We start from the raw sequence: 23,380 nt of genomic DNA on the forward strand, positions 1-23,380 counted from the left end.
AATTACAATTTATAAATTATTTTTTAGCATTTTAAAAGATCAATTTTACTTTTGCTAATATTTATCTTTCAAAAGTTTCAAGATTAATTATTTTTGTTATTATTTTTATTACAAATCAAATAATACAATATAAGGTTAAAATGGTATTGAAGTAAAACGATAAAAAAAAAAGAATTATCTACCTCCAATAAAAAATTCTACAGAAAGGAGAGAGTACCTAGAAAAGAAAGAGATAAAGGAAGAACAGGAAGAAAAAAGTATCTCTAAACAACGCAATAGGAAAAATAAGAAGGGGTAAAAGTGGAAAAAAAAGGAAAACAAAATTTATAAAATTGTCCGTGTCCACTCTTCCAAATCCCGTGTCCATCATTGTCCTTCGTGAAAGAGTGGACACAAAAGTATAAAAAACTGTCTCGGAGACAATATGTCCACTGTCCATGTCTCTGCTTCCAAACACTTTTTAAACAGGTATTGTCCATGTCTCCGTGTCCTGCCTCCGAAAACAAATGCTACCTTAAAGAACGGGTCCACCTTAGTGATGGCGGCTTGTTCTTCCTCTTGAAGATCTTATGAAGTGCTTGAGCTCCTCAATGTCTCTTCCTTGCCTTTGTTGCTCCTCTCTCATGATTCTTTGATCTTCTCTAATTTCATGGAGGAGGATGGAATGCTCTTGGTGCTCCACCCTTAGTTGTCCCATGTTGGAACTTAATTCTCCTAGGAAGGTGTTGATTTGCTCCCAATAGTTTTGTGGAGGAAGATGCATCCCTTGAGGCATCTCAAGGATTTCATGATGAGGAATTTCCTCATGCTCTTGTCCATGAGTGGGATCTCTTGTTTGCTCCATCCTTTTCTTAGTGATGGGTTTGTCCTCATCAATGAGAATGTCTCCCTCTATGTCAATTCCAACCGAATTGCAAAGGTGACAAATGAGATGAGGGAAGGCTAACCTTGCCAAAGGAGAGGACTTGTCCGCCACCTTGTAGAGTTCTTGGGATATAACCTCATGAACTTCCACTTCCTCTCCAATCATGATGCTATGTATCATGATAGTCCGGTCTATAGTAGCTTCGGACCGGTTGCTAGTGGGAATGATTGAGCGTTGGATGAACTCCAACCAACCCCTAGCCACGGGCTTGAGGTCATGCCTTCTTAGTTGAACCGGCTTCCCTCTTGAATCTCTCTTCCATTGAGCGCCCTCTTCACATATGTCCATGAGGACTTGGTCCAAACTTTGATCAAAGTTGACCCTTCTAGTGTAGGGGTGTGCATCTCCTTGCATCATAGGCAAGTTGAATGCCAACCTTACATTTTCCGGACTAAAGTCTAAGTATTTCCCTCGGACCATTGTAAGCCAATTCTTGGGGTCCGGGTTCACACTTTGATCATGGTTCTTGGTGATCCATGCATTGGCATAGAACTCTTGAACCATTAAGATTCCGACTTGTTGAATAGGGTTGGTGAGAACTTCCCAACCTCTTCTTCGGATCTCATGTCGGATCTCCAGATATTCGCCCTTTTTGAGCTTAAAAGGGACCTCGGGGATCACCTTCTTCTTGGCCACAACTTCATAGAAGTGGTCTTGATGCACCCTTGAGAGGAATCTCTTCATCTCCCATGACTCGGAGGCGGAAGCTTTTGCCTTCCCTTTCCTCTTTCTAGAGGTTTCTCCGGCCTTTGGTGCCATAAATGGTTATGGAAAAACAAAAAGCTTTAGCTTTTACCACACCAAACTTAGAAGGTTGCTCGTCCTCGAGCAAAAGAAGAAAGAAGAGAGTAGAAGAAGAAGAAATAGAGGAGATGGAGTGGGTTTTGTGTTTCGGCCATTATGGGTGGGTTTGGGAGGGAAAGTGGTTTGAATTTGGATGGTGAGGTAGGGGGAGTTTTATGAAGGATGGATGTGAGTGGTGAAGAGAATGGTGGGATTTGATAGGTGAGGGGGTTTTGGGGAAGAGGTATTGAGGTGATTGGTAAATGGGTGAAGAAGAAAGAGAGTGGTGGGGTAGGTGGGGATCCTGTGGGGTCCACAGATCCTGAGGTGTCAATTATTTCTCATCCCTGCACCATGTGGCGTGCAAAACGCCCCTTGCTGCCAATTCTGGCGTTAAACGCCACGCTGCTGCCCATTTCTGGCGTTTAACACTAGCTTCTTGCCCATTCCTGGCGTTAAACGCCAGTCTGGTGCCCTTTTCTGGCGTTAAACGCCCAGAATGGTGCCAGACTGGGCGTTTAACGCCCATTCTGCTACCTTTACTGGCATTTAAACGCCAGTAACTGTTTCCTCCAGGGTGTTCTATTTTTCATTCTGTTTTTCACTTTATTTTTTGCTTTTTTAATTATTTTTGTGACTTCACATGATCATCAACCTACAGAAAACATAAAATAACAAAGGAAAATAGAAATTTAACATAGATAAGTAAAAATTGGGTTGCCTCCCAACAAGCGCTTCTTTAATATCAATAGCTTGACAGTGGCTCTCATGGAGCCTCACAGATGTTCAGAGCAATGTTGAAACCTCCCAACACCAAACTTAGAGTTTGAATATGGGGGTTCAACACCAAACTTAAAGTTTAGTTGTGGTCTCCCAACACCAAACTTAGAGTTTGACTATGGGGGCTCTGATTGACTCTGTATTGAGAGAAGCTCTTCGTGCTTCCTTTCCATGGTGATAGAGGGATATCCTTGAGCTTTAAACACAAGGGAGTCTCCATTCACTTGAATGATCAATTCTCCTCTGCCAACATCAATCACAGCTTTTGCTGTGGCTAGGAAGGGTCCCCAAGGATGATGGATTCATCCATACACTTCCCAGTCTCTAGGACTATGAAATCAGCAGGGATGTAATGGTCTTCAACCTTCACCAAGACATCCTCTACAAGTCTATAAGCCTGTTTCTTTGAATTGTCTGCCATCTCTAGTGAGATTCTTGCAGCTTGTACCTCAATGATCCCTAGCTTCTCCATTACAGAGAGAGGCATAAGGTTTATGCTTGACTCTAGGTCACACAGAGTCTTCTCAAAGGTCATGGTACCTATGGTACAAGGGATTGAGAACTTTCTAGGGTCCTGTCTCTTTTGAGGTAATCTCTGCCTAGTCAAGTCATCCAGTTCTTTGATGAGCAATGGAGGTTCATCCTCCCAAGTCTCATTACCAAACAACTTGGCATTTAGCTTCATGATTGCTCCAAGGTACTTAGCAACTTGCTCTTCAGTAACATCTTCATCCTCTTCAGAGGAAGAATACTCATCAGAGCTCATGAATGGCAAAAGTAAATTTAATGGAATCTCTATGGTCTCAGTCTGAGCCTCAGATTCCCATGGTTCCTCTTTAGGGAACTCCATGGAGGTCAGTGGACGTCCATTGAGGTCTTCCTTAGTGGAGATCATTACCTCTTTCTCCTCTCCAGGTTCGGCCGTGTGGGTTGTGGTTATTGCCTTGCACTCTCTTTTTGGATTCTCTTATGTGTTGCTTGGGAGAGTGCTAGGAGGGAGTTCAGTAATTTTCTTACTCAGCTGACCGACTTGTGCCTTCAAATTTCTAATGGAGGACCTTGTTTCAGTCATGAAACTTTGAGTGGTCTTGATTAGATCAGAGACTATGGTTGGTAAGTCAGAGTAGCTTTGCTTAGAATTCTCTGTCTATTGCTGAGAAGATGATGGAAAAGGCTTGCTATTACTAAACCTGTTTCTTCCACCATTATTGTTGTTGAAACTTTGTTGAGGTCTCTGTTGATCATTCCATAAGAGATTTGGATGATTTCTCCATGAAGGATTATAGGTGTTTCCATAGGGTTCTCCCATGTAATTTACCTCTTCCATTGCTGGGTTCTCAGGATCATAAGCTTCTTCTTCAGAGGAAGCTTCTTTAGTACTGCCTGTTGCTGCTTGCATTTCAGACAGACTCTGAAAAATCATATTGACTTGTTGGGTCAATATTTTATTCTGAGCCAGCATGGCATTCAGAGTATCAATCTCAAGAACTCCTTTCTTTTGAGTTGACCCATTATTCACAGGATTCCTTTCAGAGGTGTACATGAATTGGTTATTTGCAACCATTCCAATGAGTTCCTGGGCTTCTGCAGGCGTCTTCTTCAGATGAAGAGATCCTCCAGCAGAGCTATCCAATGACATCTTGGATAGTTCAGACAGACCATCATAGAAGATTCCTATGATGCTCTATTCTGAAAGCATGTCAGAAGGGCACCTTCTGATCAATTGCTTGTATCTCTCCCAAGCTTCATAGAGGGACTCACCATCATTCTGTCTGAAGGTTTGGACTTCCACTCTAAGCTTGCTCAATTTTTGAGGTGGAAAGAACTTTGCCAAGAAGGCATTAACTAGCTTTTCCTAAGAGTTCAGGCTTTCTTTAGGTTGTGAATCCAACCATGTTCTAGCTCTGTCTCTTACAGCAAAAGGAAAAAGCATAAGTCTATAGACTTCAGGGTCAACCCCATTGGTCTTGACAGTGTCACAGATTTGCAAGAACTCAGCTAAGAACTGATGAGGATCTTCCAATGAAAGTCCATGAAACTTGCAATTCTGTTGCATTAGAGAAACTAATTGAGGCTTAAGCTCAAAGTTGTTTGCTCCAATGGCAGGGATTGAGATGCTTCTCTCATAAAAATCAGGAGTAGGTGCAGTAAAGTCACCAAGCACCTTCCTTGTATTGTTGGCATTGTTGTTGTTTTCGGCTGCCATGGTTTCTTCTTCTTTGAAGAGTTCTGTTAGGCCCTCTAAAGAGAATTGTTCTTTAGCTTCTCTTAGCTTTCTCTTCAAGGTCCTTTCAGGTTCAGGATCAGCTTGAACAAGTATGCCTTTATCTTTGCTCCTGCTCATATGAAAGAGAAGAGAACAAGAAAGTAGAGAATCCTCTATGTCACAATATAGAGATTCCTTGAGGTGTCAAAGGAAAAGAAGAATAGAAGGAGGAGGTGGAGAAGAGGGAATTCGAACTTATCAAGAGGGACAGAGTTCGAATTGCACCTTAATGAGGAGTCTTAGTCCTTTAAATAGAAGGATGTGAGAAGAGGGGAAGAATTTTCGAAAATTAAAGCAAAAGATTTTGAAATAATTAAAAGAAATTTTGAAAATTTGATTGATGATTTTCGAAAACTAAGATTGGAAAATAAATCAAGTGATTTTTTTTTAAAAAGATTTTGAAATCAGAAATTAAAAAGATATGATTGAAAAGATAAGAAAATCAAATTAAAAAGAGAAAGTTTTGAAACTAAAGTTGATTACTTGACTAATAAGAAATTAGAAGATATGATTCTAAAATTTAAAATTTGATCCTTTCTTAATAGGCAAGTAACAACTTGAAAATTTTTAAAGTAAATCTTGAATTGAAGCAAGGATTTTTGAAAATAGTAAAAATAAATATAAAATGGAAAGAAATTGATTTTGAAAGAGATATGATTGAAAAGATATGATTTGAAAAAGATTTGATTTTGAAAAATTATGAAAACTTGAAAAAAATGTGAATTAAAAACAAAATATTTCCTCTAGTGTCATCCTGGCGTTAAACGCCCAGAATGGTGCCCATTCTGGCGTTTAACGCCCAAATCTCTACCTTTTTGGGTGTTAAACTCCCAGTCAGGTACCCTGGCTGGCGTTTAAACGCCAGTTTTCCTTCTTCACTTGGCGTTTTGAACGCCCAGATTTTTCTGTTTGATTCCTCTGTTGAATGTTCTGAATCTTCAATTCACTGTATTATTAGCTTGAAAAGACACAATTTTGAAAATATTTTTGAATTTTTTAATGATGAGAAACAATAAAAATTTCAACTAAGATCAAATAAACAATGCATGCAAGACACCAAACTTAAATATTTTCATATAAGAGACACTAACAAATTGAGAATGCATATGAGAAACAACAAAACACACAAAACAAGAGAATTTGAAGATCAAAGCAATGAAATCATCAAGAACAACTTGAAGATCAATGAAGAACAATATGTATAAATTTTCGAAAATTAGAAGGATAAAGACATGCAATTGACACCAAACTTAAAATTAGACAATAGACTCAAACAAGAAACATAAAATATTTTTGGTTTTATGATTTTAAAATTTTTTTGTATTTTTTTCTAAAATTATATAGAAAAGAAAATAAAGAGAATCAAAACTTTTAATAAGAATTCCAGGAATCATGCAATGTTAGTCTAAAGCTTCAGTTTAAAAAGATTAGACATGTTTGGCCAAGCTTCAGCAGGACATTACATTCAATAGCTAAATTGATGAGAATTAATCAGCTTTTTTGATGATAAGAACATCACCTTGAAACTCTAGAATTCATTCTTAAAAATTCTGAAAAGTACCTAATCTAAGCAACAAGATGAACCGTCAATTGTCCAAACTCGAACAACCCCCGGCAACGGAGCCAAAAACTTGGTGCACAAAATTGTGATCATCAACAATGGCGCCAAAGACTTGGTGCTCTCAAACGTGAATCACACTTTGTCACAATTCCGCACAACTAACCAGCAAGTGCACTGGGTCGTCCAAGTAATAAACCTTACGTGAGTAAGGGTCGATCCCACGGAGATTGTCGGCTTGAAGCAAGCTATGGTCATCTTGTAAATCTCAGTCAGGCAGATTCAAATGGTGATGGAGGATTGATAATTAAAAGATGAATAAAACATAAAATAAAGATAGAGATACTTATGTAATTCATTGGTGGATTTCAGATAAGCGTATGAAGATGCTTTGTTCCCCTTGAACCTCTACTTTCCTATTGCCTTCTTCCAATCATTCATACTCCTTTCCATGGCAAGCTTTATGTTGGGCATCACCGTTGTCAATGGCTACATCCCGTCCTCTCAGTGAAAATGGTCCTGATGCTCTGTCACAACATCGGCTAATCAGCTGTCGGTTCTCGATCATGTCGGAATAGGATCCATTGATCCTTTTGCGTCTGTCACACGCCCCACAATCGCGAGTTTGAAGCTCGTCACAATCATCCCTTCCCAGATCCTACTCAGAATACCATAGACAAGGTTTAGACGTTCTAGATCTCAGGAATGGCCACCAATAATTCTAGCCTATACCACGAAGGTTCCAATCTTAGATCAGAAACCCAAGAGATACGCATTCAAGCCATTGCTAGTAGAACAGAGGTGGTTGTCAGGCACATATTCATATGTGAGAATGATGATGAGTGTCACGGATCATCACATTCATCAAGTTGAAGAAGGAATGAATATCTTGGAGAAGAAATAGACTTGAGTTGAATAGAAAAATAATAGTACTTTGTATTAATTCATGAAGAACAGCAGAACTCCACACCTTAATCTATGGTGTGTGGAAACTCCACCGTTGAAAATACATAAGAACAAGGTCCAGGCATGGCTTTGAGGCCAGCCCCCAAACGTGTCTAAGATAGCATAAGACTTATCAAAGATCCAAAAAATATCAAGTGTGAAAATACAATAGCAAAAGGTCCTATTTATAGAGAACTAGTAGCCTAGGGTTTACAGAAATCAGTAATTAATGCAGAAATCTTCTTACGGACCCACTTGGTGTGTGATTGGGCTGAGCATTGAAGCTTCCATGTGTAGAGACTTTTTTTGGAGTTAAACGCCAGCTTTTGTGCCAGTTTGGGCGTTTAACTCCAACTTTTGTGCCAGTTTTGGAGTTAAACGCCAGAATTCTTGAGCTGACTTGAAACGCCTGTTTGGGCCATCAAATCTCGGGCAAAGTATGGACTATTATATATTGCTGGAAAGCCCAGAATGTCTATTTTCTAACGAAATTTAGAGCGCACCAATTGGGCTTTGTTAGCTCCAAAAAATTCACTTTGAGTGTAGGGAGGTCAGAATCCAACAGCATCTGCAGTCCTTTTTCAGCCTCTGAATCAGATTTTTGCTCAGGTCCCTCAATTTCTGCCAGAAAATACTTGAAATCACAGAAAAACACACAAACTCATAGTAAAGTCCAGAAATATAATTTTCAAATAAAAACTAATAAAAATATAATAAAAACTAATTAAAATATACTAAAAACAATGCCAAAAAGCGTATAAATTATCCGCTCATCACAACACCAAACTTAAATTGTTGCTTGTCCCCAAGCAACTAAAAATCAAATAGGATAAAAAGAAGAGAATATACAATGAATTCCAAAAACATCTATGAAGATCAGTATTAATTAGATGAGCGAGGCTTTTAGCTTTTTGCTTCTGAACAGTTTTGGCATCTCACTTTATACTTTGAAGTTCAGAATAATTGGCATCTATAAGAACTCAGAATCCAGATAGTGTTATTAATTCTCCTAGTTAAGTATGTTGATTCTTGAACACAGCTACTTTAAGAGTCTTGGCCGTGGCCCTAAGCACTTTGTTTTCCAGTATTACCACCGGATACATAAATGCCACAGACACATAACTGGGTGAACCTTTTCAGATTGTGAATCAGCTTTACTAGAGTCCCCAATTAGAGGTGTCCAGGGTTCTTAAGCACACTCTTCTTTTTGCTTTGGACCTCGACTTCAACCGCTCAGTCTCAAGTTTTCACTTGACACCTTCACGCCACAAGCACATGGTTAGGGACAGCTTGGTTTAGCCGCTTAAGCCAGGATTTTATTCCTGTGGGCCCTCCTATCCACTGATGCTCAAAGCCTTGGATCCTTTTTATCACCTTTGCCTTTTGGTTTAAAGGGGTATTGGCTTTTTCTGCTTGCTTTTCCTTCCTCTTTTTTTTTTTTGCAAGCTTTTCACTGCTTTTTCTTGCTTCAAGAATCAATTTTATGATTTTTCAGATCATCAAATAACATTTCTCCTTTTCCTTTCATTCTTTCAAGAGCCAACAATTTTAACATTCATAAACAATCAAATTCAAAAATATGTACTGTTCAAGCATTCATTCAGAAAAACAATAGTATTGCCACCACGTCAAAATAATTAAACTGTTTTAAAATTTGAAATTCATGCACTTCTTTTTCTTTTTCAATTAAAAACATTTTTTCATTTAAGAAAGGTGATGGATTCATTTTCATAGCTTTAAGGCATAGACACTAATGATCATGTAATAAAGACACAAACATAGATAAACATAAAGCATAATTTTCGAAAAACAGGAAAATAAAGAACAAGGAAGTTAAAGAACGTGTCCACCTTAGTGATGGCGGCTTGTTCTTCCTCTTGAAGATCTTATGGAGTGCTTGAGCTCCTCAATGTCTCTTCCTTGCCTTTGTTGCTCCTCTCTCATGATTCTTTGATCTTCTCTAATTTTATGGAGGAGGATGAAATGCTCTTGGTGCTCCACCCTTAGTTGTCCCATGTTGGAACTTAATTCTCCTAGGAAGGTGTTGATTTGCTCCCAATAGTTTTGTGGAGGAAGATGCATCCCTTGAGGCATCTCAAGGATTTCATGATGAGGAATTTCCTCATGCTCTTGTTCATGAGTGGGATCTCTTGTGTGCTCCATCCTTTTCTTAGTGATGGGTTTGTCCTCATCAATGAGAATGTCTCCCTCTATGTCAATTCCAACCGAATTGCAAAGGTGACAAATGAGATGAGGGAAGGCTAACCTTGCCAAAGGAGAGGACTTGTCCGCCACCTTGTAGAGTTCTTGGGATATAACCTCATGAACTTCCACTTCCTCTCCAATCATGATGCTATGTATCATGATAGCCCGGTCTATAGTAGCTTCGGACCGGTTGCTAGTGGGAATGATTGAGCGTTGGATGAACTCCAACCATCCCCTAGCCACGGGCTTGGGGTCATGCTTTCTTAGTTGAACCATCTTCCCTCTTGAATCTCTCTTCCATTGAGCGCCCTCTTCACATATGTCCATGAGGACTTGGTCCAAACTTTGATCAAAATTGACCCTTCTAGTGTAGGAGTGTGCATCTCCTTGCATCATAGGCAAGTTGAATGCCAACCTTACATTTTCCAGACTAAAGTCTAAGTATTTCCCTCGAACCATTGTAAGCCATTTCTTGGGGTCCCGGTTCACACTTTGATCATGGTTCTTGGTGATCCATGCATTGGCATAGAACTCTTGAACCATTAAGATTCCGACTTGTTGAATAGGGTTGGTGAGAACTTCCCAACCTCTTCTTCGGATCTCATATCGGATCTCCAGATATTCGCCCTTTTTGAGCTTAAAAGGGACCTCGGGGATCACCTTCTTCTTGGCCACAACTTCATAGAAGTGGTCTTGATGCACCTTTAAGAGGAATCTCTTCATCTCCCATGACTCGAAGGTGGAAGCTTTTGCCTTCCCTTTCCTCTTTCTAGAGGTTTCTCCGGTCTTTGGTGCCATAAATGGTTATGGAAAAACAAAAAGCTTTAGCTTTTACCACACCAAACTTAGAAGGTTGCTCGTCCTCGAGCAAAAGAAGAAAGAAGATAGTAGAAGAAGAAGAAATAGAGGAGATGGAGTGGGTTTTGTGTTTCGGCCATTATGGGTGGGTTTGGGAGGGAAAGTGGTTTGAATTTGGATGGTGAGGTAGGGGGAGTTTTATGAAGGATAGATGTGAGTGGTGAAGAGAATGGTGGGATTTGATAGGTGAGGGGTTTTTGGGAAAGAGGTATTGAGGTGATTGGTAAATGGGTGAAGAAGAAAGAGAGTGGTGGGGTAGGTAGGGATCCTGTGGGGTCCACAGATCCTGAGGTGTCAAGAATTTTTCATCCCTGCACCATGTGGCGTGCAAAACGCCCCTTGCTGCCAATTCTGGCGTTAAACGCCACGCTGCTGCCCATTTTTGGCGTTTAACGCTAGCTTCTTGCCCATTCCTGGCGTTAAACGCTAGTCTGGTGCCCTTTTCTGGCGTTAAACGCCCAGAATGGTGCCAGACTGGGCGTTTAACGCCTATTCTGCTACCTTTACTGGCGTTTAAAAGCCAGTAACTGTTTCCTCTAGGGTGTTCTATTTTTCATTCTGTTTTCACTTTATTTTTGCTTTTTCAATTGTTTTTGTGACTTCACATGATCATCAACCTACAGAAAACATAAAATAACAAAGGAAAATAGAAATTTAACATAGATAAGTAAAAATTGGGTTGCCTCCCAACAAGCGTTTCTTTAATGTCAATAGCTTGACAGTGGCTCTCATGGAGCCTCACAGATGTTCAGAGCAATGTTGAAACCTCCCAACACCAAACTTAGAGTTTGAATGTGGGGGTTCAACACCAAACTTAAAGTTTAGTTGTGGTCTCCCAACACCAAACTTAGAGTTTGACTGTGGGGGGCTCTGATTGACTCTGTATTGAGAGAAGCTCTTCGTGCTTCCTTTCCATGGTGATAGAGGGATATCCTTGAGCTTTTAACACAAGGGAGTCTCCATTCACTTGAATGATCAATTCTCCTCTGTCAACATCAATCACAGCTTTTGCTGTGGCTAGGAAGGGTCTGCCAAGGATGATGGATTCATCCATACACTTCCCAGTCTCTAGGACTATGAAATCAGCAGGGATGTAATGGTCTTCAACCTTCACCAAGACATCCTCTACAAGTCTATAAGCCTGTTTCTTTGAATTGTCTGCCATCTCTAGTGAGATTCTTGCAGCTTGTACCTCAATGATCCCTAGCTTCTCCATTACAGAGAGAGGCATAAGGTTTATGCTTGACTCTAGGTCACACAGAGTCTTCTCAAAGGTCATGGTACCTATGGTACAAGGGATTGAGAACTTTCTAGGGTCCTGTCTCTTTTGAGGTAATCTCTGCCTAGTCAAGTCATCCAGTTCTTTGATGAGCAATGGAGGTTCATCCTCCCAAGTCTCATTACCAAACAACTTGGCATTTAGCTTCATGATTGCTCCAAGGTACTTAGCAACTTGCTCTTCAGTAACATCTTCATCCTCTTCAGAGGAAGAATACTCATCAGAGCTCATGAATGGCAAAAGTAAATTTAATGGAATCTCTATGGTCTCAGTCTGAGCCTCAGATTCCCATGGTTCCTCTTTAGGGAACTCCATGGAGGTCAGTGGACGTCCATTGAAGTCTTCCTTAGTGGAGATCATTACCTCTTTCTCCTCTCCAGGTTCGGCCGTGTGGGTTGTGGTTATTGCCTTGCACTCTCTTTTTGGATTCTCTTATGTGTTGCTTGGGAGAGTGCTAGGAGGGAGTTCAGTAATTTTCTTACTCAGCTGACCGACTTGTGCCTCCAAATTTATAATGGAGGACCTTGTTTCAGTCATGAAACTTTGAGTGGTCTTGATTAGATCAGAGACTATGGTTGGTAAGTCAGAGTGGCTTTGCTTAGAATTCTCTGTCTATTGCTAAGAAGATGATGGAAAAGGCTTGCTATTATTAAACCTGTTTCTTCCAACATTATTGTTGTTGAAACTTTGTTGAGGTCTCTGTTGATCATTCCATAAGAGATTTGGATGATTTCTCCATGAAGGATTATAGGTGTTTCCATAGGGTTCTCCCATGTAATTTACCTCTTCCATTGCTGGGTTCTCAGGATCATAAGCTTCTTCTTCAGAGGAAGCTTCTTTAGTACTGCCTGTTGCTGCTTACATTTCAGACAGACTCTGAGAAATCATATTGACTTGTTGGGTCAATATTTTATTCTAAGCCAACATGGCATTCAGAGTATCAATCTCAAGAACTCCTTTCTTCTGAGTTGACCCATTATTCACAGGATTCCTTTCAGAGGTGTACATGAATTGGTTATTTGCAACCATTTCAATGAGTTCCCGGGCTTCTGCAGGCGTCTTCTTCTGATGAAGAGATCCTCCAGCAGAGCTATCCAATGACATCTTGGATAGTTCAGATAGACCATCATAGAAGATTCCTATGATGCTCTATTCTGAAAGCATGTCAGAAGGGCACCTTCTGATCAATTGCTTGTATCTCTCCCAAGCTTCATAGAGGGACTCACCATCCTTCTGTCTGAAGGTTTGGACTTCCACTCTAAGCTTGCTCAATTTTTGAGGTGGAAAGAACTTTGCCAAGAAGGCATTAACTAGCTTTTCCTAAGAGTTCAGGCTTTCTTTAGGTTGTGAATCCAACCATGTTCTAGCTCTGTCTCTTACAGCAAAAGGAAAAAGCATAAGTCTGTAGACTTCAGGGTCAACCCCATTGGTCTTGACAGTGTCACAGATTTGCAAGAACTCAGCTAAGAACTGATGAGGATCTTCCAATGGAAGTCCATGAAACTTGCAATTCTGTTGCATTAGAGAAACTAATTGAGGCTTAAGCTCAAAGTTGTTTGCTCCAATGGCAGGGATTGAGATGCTTCTCCCATAAAAATCAGGAGTAGGTGCAGTAAAGTCACCAAGCACCTTCCTTGTATTGTTGGCATTGTTGTTGTTTTCGGCTGCCATGGTTTCTTCTTCTTTGAAGAGTTCTGTTAGGCCCTCTAAAGAGAATTGTTCTTTAGTTTCTCTTAGGTTTCTCTTCAAGGTCCTTTCAGGTTCAGGATCAGCTTGAACAAGTATGCCTTTATCTTTGCTCCTGCTCATATGAAAGAGAAGAGAACAAGAAAGTAGGGAATCCTCTATGTCACAGTATAGAGATTCCTTAAGGTGTCAGAGGAAAAGAAGAATAGAAGGAGGAGGTGGAGAAGAGGGAATTCAAACTTATCCAGAGGGACAGAGTTCGAATTGCACCTTGATGAGGAGTCTTAGTCCTTTAAATAGAAGGATGTGAGAAGAGGGGAAGAATTTTCGAAAATTAAAGCAAAAGATTTTGAAATAATTAAAAGAAATTTTGAAAATTTGATTGATGATTTTCGAAAACTAAGATTGGGAAAGAAATCAAGTGATTTTTTTGAAAAAGATTTTGAAATCAGAAATTAAAAAGATATGATTGAAAAGATAAGAAAATCAAATTAAAAAGAGAAAGTTTTGAAACTAAAGTTGATTACTTGACTAACAAGAAATTAGAAGATATGATTCTAAAATTTAAAATTTGATCCTTTCTTAATAGGCAAGTAACAACTTAAAAATTTTTAAAGTAAATCTTGAATTGAAGCAAGGATTTTTGAAAATAGTAAAAATAAATATAAAATGGAAAGAAATTGATTTTGAAAGAGATATGATTGAAAAGATATGATTTGAAAAAGATTTGATTTTGAAAAATTATGAAAACTTGAAAAAAATGTGAATTAAAAACAAAATCTTCCCTCTAGTGTCATCCTGGCGTTAAACGCCCAGAATGGTGCCCATTCTGGCGTTTAACGCCCAAATCTCTACCTTTTTGGGCGTTAAACGCCCAGCCAGGTACCCTGGCTGGCGTTTAAACACCAGTTTTCCTTCTTCACTGGGCGTTTTGAACGCCCAACTTTTTCTGTTTGATTCCTCTGCTGAATGTTCTGAATCTTCAATTCTCTATATTATTAGCTTGAAAAGACACAATTTTGAAATTTTTTTGAATTTTTTACGAAAATTATATTTTTGGTTTTATGATTTTAAAATTTTTTTGTATTTTTTACGAAAATTATATAGAAAAGAAAATAAAGAGAATCAAAACTTTTAATAAGGATTCCAGGAATCATGCAATGTTAGTCTAAAGCTTCAGTCTAAAATGATTAGACATGTTTGGCCAAGTTTCAGTAGGACATTACATTCAATAGCTAAATTGATGAGAATCAATCAGCTTTTGTGATGATAAGAACATCACCTTGAAACTCTAGAATTCATTCTTAAAAATTCTGAAAAGTACCTAATCTAAGCAACAAGATGAACCGTCAGTTGTCCAAACTCGAACAATCCCCGGTAACGGCGCCAAAAACTTGGTGCACGAAATTGTGATCATCAACAATGGCGCCAAAGACTTGGTGCTCTCAAACGTGAATCACACTTTGTCACAATTCCACACAACTAACCAGCAAGTGCACTGGGTCGTCCAAGTAATAAACCGTACGTGAGTAAGGGTCGATCCCACGGAGATTGTCGGCTTGAAGCAAGCTATGGTCATCTTGTAAATCTCAGTCAGGCAGATTCAAATGGTGATGGAGGATTGATAATTAAAAGATGAATAAAACATAAAATAAAGATAGAGATACTTATGTAATTCATTGGTGGATTTCAGATAAGCGTATGAAGATGCTTTGTTCCCCTTGAACCTCTGCTTTCCTATTGCCTTCTTCCAATCATTCATACTCCTTTCCATGGCAAGCTTTATGTTGGACATCACCGTTGTCAATGGCTACATCCCGTCCTCTCAGTAAAAATGGTCCTGATGCTCTGTCACAACATCGGCTAATCAGCTGTCGGTTCTCGATCATGTCGGAATAGGATCCATTGATCCTTTTGCGTCTGTCACACGCCCCACAATCGCGAGTTTGAAGCTCGTCACAATCATCCCTTCCCAGATCCTACTCAGAATACCACAGACAAGGTTTAGACGTTTCAGATCTCAGGAATGGCCGCCAATAATTCTAGCCTATACCACGAAGGTTCCAATCTTAGATCAGAAACCCAAGAGATACGCATTCAAGCCATTGCTAGTAGAACAGAGGTGGTTGTCAGGCACATGTTCATAGGTGAGAATGATGATGAATGTCACGGATCATCACATTCATCAAGTTGAAGAACGAATGAATATCTTGGAGAAGAAATAGACTTGAGTTGAATAGAAAAACAATAGTACTTTGTATTAATTCATGAAGAACAGCAGAGCTCCACACCTTAATCTATGGTGTGTAAAAACTCCACCGTTGAAAATACATAAGAACAAGGTTCAGGCATGGCCGTGAGGCCAGCCCCCAAACATGTCTAAGATAGCATAAGACTTATCAAAGATCCAAAAAATATCAAGTGTGAAAATACAATAGCAAAAGGTCCTATTTATAGAGAACTAGTAGCCTAGGGTTTACAGAAATCAGTAATTAATGCAGAAATCTTCTTCCTGACCCACTTGGTGTGTGCTTGGGCTGAGCATTGAAGCTTCCATGTGTAGAGACTTTTCTTGGAGTTAAACGCCAGCTTTTGTGCCAGTTTGGGCGTTTAACTCCAACTTTTGTGCCAGTTTTGGAGTTAAACGCCAGAATTCTTGAGCTGACTTGGAACGCCTGTTTAGGCCATCAAATATCGGATAAAGTATGGATTATTATATATTGATGGAAATCCCAGAATGTCTACTTTCCAACGCAATTGAGAGCGCACCAATTGGGCTTCTGTAGCTCCAGAAAATCCACTTTGAGTGCAGGGAGGTCAGAATCCAATAGCATCTGCAGTCCTTTTTCAGCCTCTGAATCAGATTCTTGCTCAGGTCCTTCAATTTCAGCCAGAAAATACCTGAAATCACAGAAAAACACATAAACTTATAGTAAAGTCCAGAAATATGATTTTTAAATAAAAACTAATAAAAATATAATAAAAACTAATTAAAATATACTAAAAGCATACTAAAAACAATGCCAAAAAGCGTATAAATTATCCGCTCATCTGGAAGGAAAAGAAAAGAGAGAAGAGAGAGATTGTGTTTGGTGGAAGTGAATAAGGGATTCAAATGAATTGAATTTTATTTATCCGGTTAGTAACGAGTTTGAGAGTGATCACCGACTTGGACTTGGATCTTTATTTGGGCTAGGTTTGATTTCTTTCTTTCTTATGGTTCAGTTGTCCATCCTTTTTGGATCAAGATTTGAGTGAATGGTATGGTTAAAATTTGTGTTGGCCAATGTGTTTGTGTTTATGGGCTTTCTTACTGGGCTTGTTTCAATAATACACTTTTTCATTTTTTTATTTGGAAAAAGAAAAAAAAAATCTTTTAAACTCTGCTAATTTTTTCACAAAGGGAAGAAAGCATGGAGCTGAAATAACTCACTTAAAACCCCTTTTAAAGGATTATGCGGTACGATTGAATCAAATAAGCCCTTTTGGAATAAATATTCAGCTACTTGTGAATCTTCGGGTATTGTCGTATTCAACTTTTCAGTGGTACGGAGTCAAATGCTAGAAAATTCATTTCTAATAGAAATTGTTATGAAAGAAACCAATTTTTAAATGCTGGAGTAGATCCAAAGGAGATTCCACTTCCTCATGAATTTATCTTGAATCGGGATATAGCTTCAAAAGATGATAGAATTAAGAATACCCACTAAAAAAACTAATACAATCCATAATGAGGTACCAGAAAATACAACATTTTTGTTACTTGAGCAACCATCAGGAGAAGCAAATATGGTTAAAAAAGAAAAGGGAAACTGTTTTATATAAATTGAATATCCCTCTTATTTTTTATTCTCTTTTCTATTGTAGTGATAAGCCGGAGGAAGGTGAGGATGACGTCAAGTCATCATGCCCCTTATGCCCTGGGCGACACACGTACTACAAACGCAAAGCTTATGGCTGACTGATATTGTGCACCATCATTTAGCTATTGCGATTCTTTTCCTGATAGCTGGTCACATGTATAGAACCAACTTCAGGATTGGCCACAGTATAAAAGAGAATAAAAAAAGAAAATTAATTTCTGCACATTACACAAAAACAATCATATAACCAATTTGATAATAAGTCAATAATGTTTGGTCATCACTTTAATTAAGTTTTAGTTTTCCAAATTCAAAAATTTCTCCCTTAATGAAAAACATTATTAAAGAATGAATTGAGAGAAGTTGAGGGTAAGAAACTTCCCTTTGATGATTTATTTAATATGAAACTCCCCCTTTTCTTTGATCACTAAGATCTTTTTAAATGTTTGCTTTTAACAACCTGTGGAAACAATTCCAAGTAACCAATATATTTGCAAACAATTCTAAAACACCACATCCTGTTTAGTTTTTGCAAGGTTTTTCACAAGATCATTAATCAGCCTTATCAAACACAGAGTAATCACAGATTAAAGCTAATATTCTTAGAATTTAGATATCAAAGAACAAGACAAAAGCATTTAAATGTGATTTCTCATCTTTCCAAAACAGAGGCAGCCATTCAAAATAGAACATAGGCAGTCATGAGATAAAAACTTTCCATCAAACAAAAACATGAGTTTCACAAATTCAAAGTAGAGGCAAATATTTTTAGTAACCCATTTTTAATTCATTTTTCTTTGTTTCTTTTCTCATGTTCAAAAATTTAAAATAGAGGTAGCTATTTTTAGCAATAGCCCATTTTTTAGCTTATTTTCTCCCTCTTTTGTTATCAAGGAGGAAACCTGCAGAAAGAATGTCTCTAAACAATCCAAAACAGCAAGTTAAACAAGCTATTACTAACAAAGTTAATGAGATAATCCTATTACAGTCATCCATAAAGTAGTATTTAAAGCAGTATCCAAAGTACCAAGAAACACAGTGCCATCAAAATAGAGTTCAGAATTCAGAAACAACTAAGTATCAAACTTCCAAGGGCAACAGGGGACAAGACTAAGCATCAGATTCCTCTTCTTCAGTCTCCAAGATGTCTTCCTCTTTCTCGGACATTACCTGATCCTCATCAAGTGAATCAAGGTGCTTTAAAAGTACCTTAATTCGGTCATGGGATTTCATCAAAGATTTTTCAGTTTGAATTGTAATCTTTCGAATTTGTTTGCTTGATTAGACCATCTGTTTGGTCATAGACACAAACTCTTGGAGGACATCTTTGACAACCCCAGTAATCAAGTACTTGTGGGAATCAGAAGTACCAGCCACTGAAGGTGAGGAAAGGCTTTCATCTTCACTTTCATCCAAAACTTGATCCTTAGTGGTCTTGGTGTACTTTCCTTTGGCTTGTTTCATTGCACCACCGCCCTTTAGAGATGAAACTTTGTTTTCGACAGACTCATTACTTAGATCAATTGAAAAAGATTCAAATATGCAAGTCAGAAATATTTCATAAGGTAGAGAAATATTTTTCTCACTTCTAACACAGTCTAGCATGTGACGAATCATGAGGTAAGCAAATGAAATATGAGCAAGATTCAGAGTGGCATACAGCACCAAAATATCACAGATGGTAACTCGCTGGTATGATCCACTTTGGAGAAGAATAATATGAGTGATGATTCGGTAGAGTTGGGCTCTAACAGGACCTAGAGCCTTATGGGTGGAAATCATACCATCCATAAGTGAAAAATTTTCATAAATGCTAGCCAAGGCATCCTAATGAGAGATACCTAGATGGTCATCTCATTTTCCAGACATGTAGGCTCTCACTCCGATGTCTTCATAACCAAGTACATCACTAATGATTTCCTTATTCACAACAATTTGACAACCCTTGACATAAGAGTGGATTTCTCCCTCATGAAAAAGCAAGTTGGTATAAAATTCTCTGACCAAATTCGGATATACTGGTTTTCGAATATTGAAGATGTTTTTCCATTTCAAAAGATCAAAGTTAACTTTAAAATCAATTCCTTTTTCAGTCAGAGCCTTAAGGTCAACAACTAAAGTAGATCATAGAGAACGTTTTGACAGTACTTGTTTGTGAAACTCATAATCCATACAGGAAGAAAAGCAGAGAGAATCATAATGAGAATGAGAAGGTTTACCAATTTGGTTTTGTAGTCAAGAGAATCAATGTTAGGAGGTCCCCTGGAAGGTTTGAGAAATGGCCTTCTAGAGGCCTTGGAGGGATGGCTAGAAGGGGCAAATCGTCCTGAAGGATGAGGGGTAGAGCGAGGAGGTGGAGATGGTGGATGATCTTCTTCATGCATGGGACCCTTTCCTTTTCCTCCCTTATTAGCCCGAGATAACTCGGCCTCCTTCTGTGTTGAGGAAGCCCTAGGATGAATGGTCTTTATTGCCATGGATTCCGTCTGTTAAGGTGACTGAGATGAAGATGAGTGAGAATGAATGTGTATGTGAGTGTGTGATTGAGATTGCTTTGAATGAGGAGGGGTTGCAAGGAGGTATATAGGTGCCAGTGCCTCTTCTAGTAGCAACCTTCTTTTTCATAATGAAGAAGAAAAGAGAGAATGGAGGGGAGAGAGAACAGCGTAGTGGAGTAGTGGAGAAGAGAGAGATTTTCTTGATTAAGAAAATGTTTTTATATTGATGTCAATTTGTATTATAAATAAATATTTATTTATAATAATTATTATTTATTTAAACTAATAAATATATTTTTGTTGAACCAGCCTAACAGGAATTTGATGATTTGTAATTGGATCTGTTGCAGACGTGGAATCCAATGGTAAAAAATTACTTACGCTCAACGGGATTCTACCACGTTTCTAAGATTGGGGTGATAAGAGGATTTTACCCCTTATTAACTGCTCTGGTGGAAAGATGGAGACCGGAAACTTATACATTTGTATTGTTGGTGGGTGAGGTTACTGTGACACTGGAAGATGTCGCTCATATATTTGGCCTACCCATTGATGGAGAGCCTGTGAGTGGCTGGACAGATAGTAGTAGCGACTTCCAACAGAGCCAGAGTATCGCGATATTCAATTGCAAACCAGTTGTCAGTAGTTCTTCGAAATCTTATATAAAAGTTGGGTTGGGTTCATCGTATTAGAGACAGAGAGTCATTGGACAGTGAGGAGTTTATTAAGAGATATGTCAGATGTCAGATTTTCTGTTTGTTGGGTTTGACCCTATTCACGGATAAGTCAACCGCATATGCCCATGCGAAGTATCTACTATTGCTTTGCGATTTTGAGCGGATCCATATAGCATGTCTCACGCATCTTTGTAGGGCATTATGCCGTGCATCACGGTATGATACTAAGGAGATATATGTCCCTATTAATCTGTTGTTTGTTTGGGCATGGGAGCGACTGCCGTGTATTGCGCCTGTACTGAAATGGTCCCTTCCACCGGCTGAGATACCAGTTGCCATGAGATAACAGTTCCTATTTTAGTCCTGCATTATATTGAACCAGCATATTTGATTGACGGTAACCATTTTTAATTTTTTTAATGAACTATGTTTCAGGTGGAGTCATTCCGAACGGACCACAGCGTGGTTATCGAAGACCACAGTGACTTTTAGGCAGGAAATAAACTACATGGACGAGATAAATATTTAGGGTTCGTGTCATTCCCGTATCGAAACATTAATATAGGGTTCTAATTTTCTAATAATATGGGCCAGTTTGTGTGGCAGCTGTACGAAAGATTGATCATACCCGACGAGTTACATGGACACCTTGAGGTATGTGACTCGGTTTCTCCGTTATTGTCATTCGAGTGTGTCGAATGACACCCTGTAAACCGAGTGATGCGTCAGTTTGGGTATGCACAGCCACCCCCTGTGGTAGCTAGAAAGTGCCCACAGTCACACGTCCGTCGCGCAAGATCAACTACCAACACCTTTTCGCTAGTCATTTCGCGCACCTTAAACACCTCATTTCCTCTATCAAACTGGTGCACAACTATATTCCCAGCATGTTGCATATTTACTTCTATCTGCTATTGTGTAAATACAGAGTAAGTAAATCCAGCATGCTTGCATTTATGAGTCTCGGCACTCTTCCACATAAAAAGTTCATTTAACCAATAATATGTTGCTCGGATGAGCGCCAACACAGGTAGGTTTCGGGCACTCTTTAGCACTGAATTAATGCATTCGACAAGGTTCGTCATCATATGGCCCCATCGATGTCCCTTGTCAAATGCCAATACCCAATGTGTAAGTCCAATGGCATCGCACCACCGGACATATGCCTCGCCTCGCTCTTCCAACCTCTTATAGTTGATGTTGTACTCCTCCACCGTCCTTGAATACCCTATGTTGACAAAAAGTTTTTGTAAGTGCGGGACTTTGAATGCCCTTAAGAAGTTGCTACTGATGTGCCTCATGCAAAATATCTACTATGCTCTTAGAGGTTACCAGTCACCTTCGGAAAGATTTACTACTGCCCGAATTGACTCATGTTAGTATGAGATCATACCCACACCGTCTCTTTTAACAACATGCATTCATAGATTCCTAAGAAAGAAGTGCCACGCATCAATTGTCTCCCCCCTCCACCAAGGGCACAATGTTCTAGTTCTCATCTTGTACAATAGCAACCAGAAGTGTACCTTTGTATTTTTCGTATAGGTGTGTGCCGTCAACCTGAACTAAAGACTTGCAATGCTTGAATGCTCTAATGCATTGATTGAAACTCCAAAAAATGCGGTGGAGTATTCTGACCCCCTCCGCCTCCTCACTCCCGTTATATAGGGGTCATGTTTCTATTTGGACAATTGAACCAGACATCTTATGAACCATGACTGAGATCCACCATGGCAAAGCTTAGTAAGAATCCTCCCAACCACCAAAAACTTTGGCTATGGACTTCTGCTTTGTCAACCAAGCCTTTCGATAACTGATGGTATAATTGAACCTTGACTGGACTTCCGTAATTATAGATTTCACCTTGACGGACGGGTCGTTCTCGACCAATGGCCTTATAGCATTAGCAACTGTATCCGAGTCCAACTTGGAATGATCATGTGAAATCGTTCTCATTGTGCACGTGTGCCTACCGTTGTATCTGCGTATCTCCCAACAACCCTTTTTCTATATCAAGCTGGCTCGGATAAGTCAATTGCACCATGCTCACACGTCTTACATTTTGCATAGAACGTCTATCGCTCAGACTCATACACATTGTAGTTGACTCCTCTAGAGATAGTGTAACTTCTAATTACTGCGATGACCGACTTTCTAGAATTATATTCCGTTCCAATCCTGAACTCTCCGTCCTCAGGATCAGCAACACCTACAGAAAGCAGAAATTATCATTCATTGATCAATCCAAAAATATAAATTAACAAAGACGTATTATTCACTCATCATGAACCTATGTTTTCATATTCCGAAAATTCCGGTGCATACACGGCGTCAAGATCCAATTTACGCTTAAAAGATGGAACATTCATCGGTTGACTAACTGAGGGATGAACCACTACATTCTCCGCTGCTACCTCAACTCCCACATCACCGTCCTCGTCTTCGTCGCCGGCTTCATAAGTGGTTTCGAAGTCCTCTTCGCTGTCACTATTCATTCCTTCGTACACTGCAGCTCTATCATCCTCTATATCTAAATCATTTTGAATCTCATCTGCCTCTACGTTTTCAAACTCAACATACAACTCAATCTGTGGTTGTCGCATCTGATTCTGTCGATGAATTTAGAACATATTTTGCATACTCGCTTCGTCAATGATCAGCATAATATCAAACTATATTAGACCACGAAAAACTATAACCGGATTCTAGTACAAAATACTGCTCACTCTCCTCAACATACCATTCTCCATGCTTTGACAGAGACCGTTCTGAAGCTCCATGAATGTCATGGTGCATGGAACCACAAACAAAAACAGATTCTGACACACAAATCTCACTCCCTCATGAGTATTCCGTATAATCTCACCGTTACAATACACTACCAAGTTTACAGTACCCTCCATTACACTACCAACATAATCAAAGAAAACTCAAAAAATACTCTTCTTCACAATGAAAATGGTATCGAGTTTTGCCTTATATAGAGGGAGTACTTAGCACGCCCCCACGTGTTGTATCACCAGCCAACCAGACTGAGACACGTGGCAACACGCCCCC

At 39.1% G+C, this 23,380-nt stretch overlaps 2 non-coding genes across 2 annotated transcripts; both read left to right on the forward strand.

The window, feature by feature from the left end:
* The first annotated feature begins 4,181 nt into the window (after positions 1-4,181).
* LOC112732150 (small nucleolar RNA R71) lies at positions 4,182-4,289 on the forward strand. The gene has a single exon (XR_003167887.1). It is a non-coding gene; the product is annotated as a small nucleolar RNA R71 (small nucleolar RNA).
* An 8,468-nt stretch (positions 4,290-12,757) lies between these two features.
* On the forward strand, positions 12,758-12,865 carry LOC112732055 (small nucleolar RNA R71). Its single transcript, XR_003167796.1, has one exon. It is a non-coding gene; the product is annotated as a small nucleolar RNA R71 (small nucleolar RNA).
* Positions 12,866-23,380: the final 10,515 nt, after the last annotated feature.

Source organism: Arachis hypogaea, chromosome 12 (genome assembly GCF_003086295.3).
Source record: "Arachis hypogaea cultivar Tifrunner chromosome 12, arahy.Tifrunner.gnm2.J5K5, whole genome shotgun sequence".
Classification (NCBI taxonomy): domain Eukaryota; kingdom Viridiplantae; phylum Streptophyta; class Magnoliopsida; order Fabales; family Fabaceae; genus Arachis; species Arachis hypogaea.